Below are 11,773 nucleotides of genomic sequence, written 5' to 3'. Positions count from 1 at the left end.
AGACAGGAAGCTGTGACAAAATGCTTTCCAGAAGATATACACCCCCATCATCCCCAGTATATGGGACTGAATTTGGTCACATGGCCAGTTCGAAACCAGTGATTATCAAAATATTAGATATGTTGTGACTGGTTTAGATGAATACAACATCAAATGGATGTAGAGTCACCACAATGTCCCCCTGAAACACATCAGTGCACTGGTGTGATAGGATGTATGTGTGCGTGTGAGTGTTTGTGTACCTGCTTGGGAGATGCATTCTGGTACTCAGTTCTTGCAGAGTGAAAAGAAACAAATTAATGTAATTTAGGATCCAGAAGATGGGGCAAGAGTAGACATCTTGCATGAAAACTCTCTCTGTCAAGGCATGAAGCTAACATCATCCAGTATGTGCATCTCACACTGAGTAATACTTTAACAAGGAGGCCAGAAATAATCCCAGTCACTTGGTAGAGACAATTTTTACACAGTGCTTAGATAGGCATTAAAAGTATTTCTTTTCAGGGGTGCCTGGGTCACTCAGTCGGTTGATAGTCCCACTTCAGCTCAGGTCATGATCTCATGGCTCATGAGTTCGAGCCCTGTGTTGGGCTCTGTGCTGACAGCTAAGAGCCCGGATCCTGCTTCAGATTCTGTCTCTCTCTGTCGTCTCTCTCTCTCTCTCTCTCTGCCCTCCCCCCACTCGCACTCTGACTCTCTCTCTCTCTCTCAAAAATAATAAATAAACATTTAAAAAAATTTTTTAAAAAAGCATTTCCTTTCATGGATGACCAACCACTCCTCCTGACTGACACATTCTTCATGTAGCCATATAAATACCTTTATTCAATTTTTGGTGTTTCTCTGAGCTGGGACCTTCCTAATCTATTTTTTAAATTTTTGGTTTCAATTTTGAAATACCATATACATACATACAAAAAAGTGCATAGAATATATATTCAGATATCGATGATGAACAATATAAAGTGAAAACCTATGTAATCACCACCCAAACCAATAAAATCATATATTATTATACCCCCAGAGTGCATGATGCTCCCCTCCCTCACTACAGCTTTTTAACTCCCGAGCGAGATATCTACCATCCTGACAAATGTTCAGTATCTCTTCCTTGCTGCTTATTGTAGCTTCACCATCTTTATAAACAATGCTAAAATATCTAGTTGAGTTCTTTCCAGCTTTATGGCATCACATCTCTGCTTTGAGTTTTTACTGTACAGTTAGCAAACCACCCTTTTTTAAGCTTGTTTTTAGAGACTCCTTAAATGTTTAAAGGTACTCCCTCTTCCCAGGTTAGAGAGAAATCCTCTTCCCAGGTAGGTACTTGGGGACCTACTATGTGCTTAGAAGCAAACTAGATGCCAAGGTAAACGTGAGGCCAACTGGTATTCTTTACCTTAAGTGATAGGATAGTCTGTTTGGAAGGTGGTGGTTAATTGATAGTGTACATTGTTAGGACTGAAGACAGCTCAGGATAGTAGTAAGAGCATGCGTATTGTGGTGAGATATCCTATGTGCCACTTCTTACTGGCTTTGTGTCTGGGGCAAGTCTCTACCTCTCTGAACCTGTGTATTTAATCCTTAAAGAGGCAGAGATATTTAAAACCTGCTCCCAGGGTTGTCAAGTATGGTACTTTGTAGGCTGCCAATAAATGGTAGATCCTGTTACTGTAATACATTGTACTAGTCAGAAGGAAGGGTCAAAAATAATTCAGCTCTCCCTGAACAATGTAGAAGGCATATATACAAGTCTAGTGAGTTTAGTACATACTAGATGTTAACGTGAGGATTTCTTGACCCCCAAGAACACACTTAGGCAGCTAAGTGGAGTGGTAAGAGGCTAGGCATTAAGATCAGAAGTGCTGGGATTAATAGTTCCAATTGTGATGAAAGCTACCTTTTACTGAGCTAAATGCCCCAGGAGCCCATAGAGTCTGACTGCTGGTGGGCACCTCAGTGACATGGTTAGATCTGAGTTACTTGGAACCAGAAATGTTAGGTTAATGATGTACTTTTCAGCCTTTTTTTTTTAAATCAAAAATAGTAGAGAGATTTAATTTTTATTGAGTATTCCCTAGGTCCAAAATACTGCTCAAAACATATTGTATGTATCATTTCATGTAATTGCAATTGGTCAATGATTATCCCTATTTACAGGTCAAAAACTTTGAATCAGAGATCAAGTAACATTTCTGTGATCATAGAGTTAATAAATGAAGGAGCCAGGCGTTTATCCCATCGGTATTCAGAACACATACTTTTTGTGGGGGAGATACATTTTAGTTTGAAATAATTACAAACTTACAAAAAATTGAAATAATAGGCCAGGAAACTCCTGTTTTTACTTGACCCAAATACCTCAATTGTTAATATTTTGCATATTTTTTATCTTTCACTATCTTTCTCACTCCTTGTCTTTCACTCTCTTTTTCCCCTCCTCTTTTTCTTCTCCTTGCACACACTACACAAAGATACACATACATACAAATTTTTCTAATCTCTTTGACAGTAAGCTATAGATACATTAAATATTTAGTATTCTAAATACTTTAGAACAAGGACATCCTTTTGCATAAACACACTACAATTATGAAAATCAACACATGAACATTGGTTATATATCTGTATTATACATCTCATTATAGACCTTATTCAAATATGACCAATTATCTCAATAATGCTATTTGTAGAAAATTTTATAAATTTTATAGTTTGTCCATTCTTCTCTCCAGTCTACTATCATGCATTTTATTTCATTGTTATTACACTTTATTCTTATTCCCTCTGGAATAAGTCCTCAAACTTATTGTCTCGCACAACCATAACAATTCTGAGAAGTATGAACCATTTACTAGAGTGCCCCTCAACTTGGGTTTACCTGATTCTATGCTTATGATTAGATTCCACGTATGCGTTTCTGTCAGGAATACCACAAAGTGATACTATATCCTTCGCAGTGCATTATATAAGTTGGCACATGATATCCATTTATTCTGTAATTGGCAATATTAAATTTGATCTCTTGGCTAAGGTAGTATTCATCAGATTACTCTAATGTAAAGTTAATATTTGCCCATTGTTCACTTAAATGTTTTGTGTGGAGATACTTGAAGGCTATGGTAATATTGTGTTCTATGACCCATTGACGATTCTTGACTGAATCCATTAATATATGATGGTGTAAAAAGTGTGTGTTTCCAACTCCAGTATTCCCCCCCCCCCATTTTACTGGTGAGGATTCTTCTGCAACGAAGAGCTGTTCTCTCTCCCTCATTTATTAATTATTCATGTCTTCATATGTTTCAGTATTGGTTCATGGATATATATTTTATTCAGTGTATAATAACCCATTACAATCATGATTTATTTTGATGCTCGAATTTCCCCAGATTTGGCCAGTGAAAGCCCCTTGATTCCTGCTCCTGTGTCTTCTTGATATGTGTCTATTTTTCTTTGAAACCGTTTTTGGTGCAGCGAGATGTTCCTGCCTCTTTTTGTACTTCTGCTGTGCCAGCCCTGGAATCAGCCATTTTTCCGAGGAGACCAGGTTCTTTTAGTATAGAATGGTATTTAGAATTGAGCCTGCACTTTGAACCACCATTTTCTACTGGAACTATAACTTGACAATTCCCTACATTTACCTTAACTTCAGTTACCCAATATGTAGAATTGGCACAAAAAATAGGAATTTCTTAATGGGTATGTGGCAAGGTTTAGACATAGTAAAGAAAGCATTTAGTACTGTGCTTGGCACATGGGTAATGTTTCATTTATTTATTACGTTATTTTTAAGTTTATTTATTTATTTTGAGAGAGACAGACAGACAGACAGACAGAGACAGAGCATGAGCAGGGGAGGGGAAGAGAGAGATGGAGAGAGAGAGAGAGAATCCCAAGCAGGCTCCGCACCATCAGCACAGAGCCCAATGTGGGGCTGAAACTTATGAACTGTGGGATCATGACCTGAGCGAACCGAAGAGTTCGCTCATCTGACTGACCGAAGAGTTGGCTCATCTGACTGAGCCACCCAGGAGCCCCACATGGGTAATGTTTTAAAATGGGACATGTTGAGCATCACAATGAATAATAATAATAATGGATTGTAAACCAATGAATAAAATAAGAATCTATAAGTATATTTGAAAACAAGCGGTAGCTGATATTATCATTATTTTTTTAATTATTACTATCAAATACTCTGGATGTTGATAAGATCCACCTCTGGCAAAAAACCTCAGGATTCCAGTATTTGTCTTGTGAAATCCAGGCCAGATCAAGCATTGCAGAGCCTGCAAGAATAGAAACATGAAGAATGATTCCAGAAGGATGCCTCAGGACTTGATGACTGAGGCTTCAGTATTAGAGACAAACAACATGAAATGAAGAACATCAACCACTCCTAGAACCTGATACTAGAACCCAGTACTTTCCTTGTCATGGTCCTAACAGCACCGTGTTATAAGCAGACAGGTATTTGTCTGCCCGTTCATTCACCTGTGGCCTCATAGAAGTAACTTGTTTATGACTTATCCTTGACCCCTAAATCAGTGCCTATCAGTATAGGAGACATCCAAGAAGTGTGTGCTGAATAAATGAATAAATAAATGAATGAATGAATGTGTTGAGCAGTTTCTAATAGCTCGTCATGATAACTAACAAGAGGAGGAGATAAAGGCTGACCTATTCCATACTGGTCTGAGTCTAGAAGCCTGAAGCCTTAGTTGTATTGCCTCTTTGGATGATAGGCGTTCCCAGAAAGATAACCCTCCCCAGTTTCTATGTTTCCCAGAGTTCAAGTGGAAGCCCCATATGCACCAAACTGTGTACCCTAGACTGGTTCAAGGGACAGATAATTAATTCATTAAATATTTATGGGTGGTCATTTACTATAGGTCTTTCAGGTTTTGGGGGTACAGCTGAGAGCACAATAGTCAGATCCCCTGCTTTCATCAATATTTGGTTCTAAGGGGAGAGACAATGAACAAAGAGACTCATAAAATTTAGAATGGTGGAGAAATTAAAGCTTGATTAACAAATAGAGAATCATCCAGCATGTGTGTGTACAGAAGAAAGAGTGAATGTGGAGGTGAGAACTTGCTGGTTTCAGGGAACTTGGAGTAGTTTGTAATGGCTGGAAGTAGAGTAGGATACAGGCTGAGGGTTCAGGAAGGAAATTAGAAAGTAGAATCCACAAGAAAATGTCACTTAACTTCTCTGGGCCTAGTGGTTTTGACAAGAAAAGAGGGTTTTAAACATCTGAGAAAATGTGTGACAAATGTGTAAAGCTCCAATCTAAAATCATTAATGTTCTTTTCTGTTTTTAAACAATAATGACAATAATTATAGCTGGTATTTTTGAGTGTTGCTATTTGTTAGGCACTGTGCTAGTTGTTTTACATATTTATTTATTCCTCTATGAGGAACAGTAGTGGGGATTTTCATACTTTACAATGTTGGATAGCAGTAGATGGCAGGTATTAGGATTAAATCCTGTCTAATTTCAAAGAGCTTGTTCTTTTGTTTGAACATTCTTTTTTCTATTTTCTTTATATCTATATCTATATCTATATCTATATCTATATCTATATCAGTTTATTTAATTTGAGAAAGACAGAGACAGCACATGCCAGTGAGGGGCAGCGAGAGAGGGAGAGAGATACCCAAGCAGGCTCCATGATGTCAGCTTAGAACCTGATGTGGGGCTTGAACTTATGAAACGTGAGATCTCGACCTGAGCTGAAACCGAGAATTGGACACTCAACCAACTGAGCCACCCAGGCGCCCTTTTCTATTTTCTAAAAGTGGCACTCAGGCAAGAGGTGGAAACCAAGAACAATTGAGTGGTACACAAAATGGCTATTAGGAAGATTAAATGACAAAGCATTTACAGAATGCTTAGTAAAAGGGAAATCAGTTACATGTATTATTTATATTTCATTCTTAATTTTAAACTTTTATAATTTTTTATTTCATGGAGTTAAATTTTTTATCCCTCATGATTTTATTTATAATAATTTCTATTAAGTCTAGAGAAGTTAAATTATGCTTAATGAAATATATGGTATATTTTGGGACAAAAATTTAAATGTCTAAGTTGGTGGTATTTACAGAACGTTATAGGATGAAGACCTCGGATGATGTCATGTGCCATTCCCATTAATAAAGAGAAGTCCTTCCTGAACCCATCTTCCTCAATGTGGAAACCCTTGAGAGGTGCTGATTGTGCACTAGTGAGAATACCAGGTATAAATGGATATGTGTGTTTGTGATGGTGGTTTTGGTATATGAACATGAATTCTTAGATTCTCCTCCCTTCTAAAGGTAGAAAAGGTGGAGCTTAATCCCCTCCCTCTTGACTGTGAGATGGACTTAGTGACTTGCTTCTAAGAAATAAAATGAAGTGGAAGTGATGGTGTGCAACTTTAGGGATTGAGTCCTTCCTCACTTGGATCTGAAGGAAGCTGAGGGAAGCCAACTGCCATGTCATGAGGATACCCACCAGCCCTGTGGAGAGGCTCACCTGGTATGGAACTGAGGCCTCCTGCCAACAGCCCTGTGAGGCAGTCATGTTGTAAGTGGACCATCCAGCCCCACTCAAGTCCTCAGATGACCACCGGTCTGACCGACTTCTTGAAAGAAACCTCATGAGGCACACTGAGCCAGAACTGCCAGCTGAGCCATTCCTAGATATTTGATCTGCAGAAACTGTGTAAGATAGTAAATGCTCAAAAGATAATAAGCTTCTACATTTTGGGGGTAATTTTCTACACAGCATAGATAACTACTATACTGTGTGTTCATGGATGAATAAGAGAACAGTGTGAAGTACCCTTTCTAGACTTGATACTATTCACCTGGTGAAAGTCTATTATCTTGACGCAAGAGCTATGGCCACATTGCAGTAAGTCGCTATTGATAAAATCATTTCTATCTTCCTGCCAGTTGCTGCTTTTTATGTCACAAGCACGTCAGGGTCTGTCCTACCGCTTAGCATAATTGCCTAGAATGTCTGTGATGAAGTTTGTTTTTTTATCCATTCTGATACCCTATGTCTTTTGGTTGGCACATTTAATCCATTTACATTCAGTGTTATTATAGAAAGATACGGGTTTAGAGTCATTGTGATGTCTGTATGTTTTATGCTTGTAGTGATGTCTCTGGTACTTTGTCTCACAGGATCCCCCTTAGGATCTCTTGTAGGGCTGGTTTCGTGGTGACAAATTCCTTCAGTTTTTGTTTGGGAAGACCTTTATCTCTCCTTCTATTCTAAATGACAGACTTGCTGGATAAAGGATTCTCGGCTGCATATTTTTTCTGTTTAGCACACTGAAGATATCGTGCCAAGCCTTTCTGGCCTGCCAAGTTTCAAAGGAGAGATCAGTCACGAGTCTTATAGGTCTCCCTTTATATGTGAGGGCACGTTTATCCCTTGCTGCTTTCAGAATTTTCTCTTTATCCTTGTATTTTGCCAGTTTCACTATGATATGTCGTGCAGAAGATCGATTCAAGTTACGTCTCTCTGTGCCTCTTGGATTTCAATGTCTTTTTCCTTCCCCAGTTCAGGGAAGTTCTCAGCTATAATTTCTTCAAGTACCCCTTCAGCACCTTTCCCTCTCTCTTCCTCCTCTGGGATACCAATTATGCGTATATTATTTCTTTTTAGTGTATCACTTAGTTCTCTAATTTTCCCCTCATACTCCTGGATTTTTTTAATCTCTCTTTCTTTCAGCTTCCTCTTTCTCCATAACTTTATCTTCTAGTTCACCTATTCTCTCCTCTGCCTCTTCAATCCGAGCCGTCGTGGTTTCCATTTTGTTTTGCATTTCGTTTAAAGCGCTTTTCAGCTCCTCGTGACTGTTCCTTAGTCCCTTGATCTCTGTAGCAAGAGATTCTCTGCTGTCCTGTATACTGTTTTCAAGCCCAGCGATTAATTTTATGACTATTATTCTAAATTCACTTTCTGTTATATTATTTAAATCCTTTTTGATCAGTTCATTAGCTCTTGTTATTTCCTGGAGATTCTTCTGAGGGGAATTCTTCCGTTTGGTCATTTTGGATAGTCCCTGGAGCGGTGAGGACCTGCAGGGCACTTCCCCCGTGCTGTGGTGTATAACTGGAGTTGGTGGGCGGGGCCGCAGTCCGACCTGATGTCTGCCCCCAGCCCACCGCTGGGGCCACAGTCAGACTGATGTGTGCCTTCTCTTCCCCTCTCCTAGGGGCGGGATTCACTGTGGGGTGGCGTGGCCCGTCTGGGCTACTTGCACACTGCCAGGCTTGTGGTGCTGGGGATCTGACGTATTAGCTGGGGTGGGTAGGCAAGGTTCACGGGGGCAGGAGGGGCAGGCTTAGCTCGCTTCTCCTTAGGTGATCCACTTCAGGAGGGGCCCTGTGGCAGCGGGAGGGAGTCAGATCCGCTGCCGGAGGTTTGGCTCCGCAGAAGCACAGAGTTGGGTGTTTGCGCGGAGCGAGCAAGTTCCCTGGCAGGAACTGGTTCTCTTTGGGATTTTGGCTGGGGGATGGGCGGGGGGAGATGGTGCTGGCGAGCGCCTTTGTTCCCCGCCAAGCTGAGCTCTGCCGTCCCGGGGCTCAGCAGCTCTCCCTCCCTTTGTCCTCCAGCCTTCCCGCTTTCTGAGCAGAGCTGTTAACTTCTGACCTCCCAGACGCTAAGTCGCGCTTGCTGCCGGAACACAGTCCGTCCGGCCCCTCCGCTTTTGCCAGCCAGACTCGGGGGCTCTGCTTGGCCGGCGAGCCGCCCCTCCACCCCGGCTCCCTCCTGCCAGTCCGTGGAGCGCGCACCGTCTCGCCGCCCTTCCTACCCTCTTCCATGGGCCTCTCGTCTGCGCTTGGCTCCGGAGACTCCGTTCTGCTAATCCTCTGGCGGTTTTCTGGGTTCTTTAGGCAGGTGTAGGTGGACTCTAAGTGATCAGCAGGACGCGCGGTGAGCCCACCGTCCTCCTACGCCGCCATCTTCCAGAACTCCCTCTCTGTGATGAAGTTTGAGTTCAGTTTCAGTGAGATAGTTGGTAAGAGAAGGCTGTTAGTCTGGCTGTGGAGAAGCCCCAAAGAGTGATGTCTGCACAGTACACTGTCTGGGCTTTGATTGGTTCTTTGTCCTAAAGAGTCAGAAACTATTTTATCAGAATATTTAGAACTCATAGACAATTGGCAGACTTGGGGGCCAAACTATACAAACCATATTCATATTAGACTAATGTATAAATAAGAAAGCTTCTCTAAATTTACTATGTGCAGAGTAGAATTCTGGTGCTCTCATCCAGAGTTCCTCCTTTCTCTGCATGATAGCTTGGAGGCCATATTAGCAAATCAGAAGGTGGTTCAGTTAAGGTTGCAACTGAACCAAAAGTGGTGAGTCTTGAGGTACTGTAAGTCTTGATAGATAAACTGATACTACCTTGCCACATGTTGACTTAAGTAGTTTAACTCTCTGGGGGTATCTTATTACCAAGTCTTTAGGAGGTATCTCACTGTTGTCTTCACACATTACTGGTGTTGACCTTCCTTTCATAGTTTTCTTTAGGTCGTGGTAGGTTGGCAAGGTTATCTTCAGGAAATCCAGCTGTGGTATCTGGGGCTGTGGTTGCTCAGTCTGCACCCCATGAAGGCAATCTGCACCACAGATCACTGTATTCTCAAGGATGAACTCAAATGTATTCAGGTTGCAACAAGTCCCAATGATGCAACCACTTCTCAATATTACCTTTCTGCCCACACTGGCTTTTGATTCAATAACATTATTGTCTTCCATTTTCATGGCTTGGGAATAACAGCCAATTTCAAACACATTATTAGTGCCAATGATCATAGATATTTTAGTTCCAGATCTTCAGCATTAGGGGTGATATTATCAGGTTGAGCATTTATGATAAGCACCTACCTGTTCTTCTATTAGGTAACCCTCACCAATACCTATTGGCCTGGCTTCTGCAATAATTTGTGCTTTAGAGTGGATCACTGCCCTAGGTCCTATAGTTACATCACCCACATTTCACTTTCTACACACACAACTGCTCCAAGAGCAAACTTCACAGTCTTTTCATCCTTCTCCACCATAGTTTGGCCCCTGTCTCTCATGGAATTAATTTCTGAACATATTTACCATAGCATATAATGCATGTTTTGTATTTTCAATAGTGATAGGAAATTTCCTTTACATTGAGTTTGACTAAAAGATGATAGAATATAAATGAAAGTATTAAATACTAATATGGATTTGAGTATATCTTTTAAGTACTAAATTTATATCACATGAATGAGGTGTTGGGAAAACACTGTTCTAAGTCAGGCTTTATAATGAGAGCTTTGCTAGATAGCAGGTGGTGCTGCTAAAAAAATTTTTTTTGTTAATGAGATTATCCCAGAAAGCCTCACAGTACCCTACAAGTTTGCTTGAGAAGAAATTATACCTACAAAAATATCACCCACTATATTAAGTCCTATTGCAAGTGCACATTTTCCCTATCTGTCTCATCTATAAAATATTAATTTATTATGAGAGCAAATATTTCTACCTACCATATTTCCATAGGCGTTCTGGACCCTGGATATGCCCAGATGAAAGAAACATTGTTTGTCATAATCATGGATTTCACAACTTCATGTTGGAAGCAGACAAATAAAACCAAACTCATACGTAGAATTTAAGAAACAAAACAGATGAACACCTGGAAAGGGGGAAAAAAAGAGAGAAACAAACGATAAGAGACTTTAACAATAGAGAACAAATGGAGGCTTGATGGAGGGAGGTGGGTGGGGAATGGGCTACATGTGTGATGGGTATTAAGGAGGGCACTTGTTATGATGAATATTGTGTGTTATATGTAAGTAATGGGTCACTAAATTCTGCTCCTGAAACCAATATTACACTATATGTCAACTAACTAGTATATAAATAAAATTTTGAAAATAACAAAGACAAAAAACAACCTGTAGGCTCTGAAATGAAAATGGGACTATAGTGGGAATACTATGGAGGGGCACAGGGGAAGTGGACCACAGAAATGCACAGAGCAGGAATATCCCAAAATGTAAATTGGAGCCAGAGAGCTGTCTGTTCCTTGCTGAGGTTGATGTATTCACTTGTACGTGACTATTATATTCATCTTTGAAATCATATTCTTGATTCTGTGAGTATAAACTTGAGTAAAATATATCTTTACACTTTGAGATAAAATAATGTAATTATCAGACACATTCAACTGGTTCTTATAGCAAAAAAGTAAAAACTACTTAAGGAGCTATGTTAAAAACTAATCGTGTGTGTGTGTGTGTGTGTGTGTGTGTGTGTGTGTATCTCACATCTTTATCCATTCATCTATCGATAGACACTTGGGCTGTGTCCATAATTTGGCTACTGTAAATAATGCTGTAATAAACATACAAGTGCATGTATCCTTCTGAGTTAGTGTTTTTGTATTTTTTGGATAAATACCCAGTAGTGCAGTTACTGAATAGTAGGGTAGTTCTATTTTTAAAGTTTTGAGGAACCTCCATACTGTTTTTCAGAGCAGCTTCACCAGTTTGCATTCCAACCAACAGTTCAAGAGGGTTCCTTGTTCTCCACATCCTTACCAATACTTGTTTCTTGTATTTTTGAGTTTAGCTGTTCTCTTATAGGTAGTGTGTCATTTTTGTTCTGTCTGCTTTAATATGTTTTATTTGTGCTGTGTTTCAGCAGTTTAATTATTGTGGGTATTGGCATGTATTCCCTGATCTTCTTAAATTAGTTGATTTGTTATTATTACCAATTTGAAGA

General features: G+C 40.0%; 1 pseudogene; it reads right to left on the bottom strand.

Annotated features, from left to right (window-relative positions):
• Positions 1 to 9,340: 9,340 nt before the first annotated feature.
• LOC131502065 (dynactin subunit 6-like) lies at positions 9,341 to 10,114 on the bottom strand (annotated as a pseudogene).
• Between the last annotated feature and the right edge of the window lie 1,659 nt (positions 10,115 to 11,773).

Source organism: Neofelis nebulosa, chromosome X (assembly GCF_028018385.1).
Source record: "Neofelis nebulosa isolate mNeoNeb1 chromosome X, mNeoNeb1.pri, whole genome shotgun sequence".
Lineage (NCBI taxonomy): Eukaryota > Metazoa > Chordata > Mammalia > Carnivora > Felidae > Neofelis > Neofelis nebulosa.
Note: the sequence above shows the minus strand (reverse complement) of the source record. Positions and strands in the feature narration are given on the sequence as shown.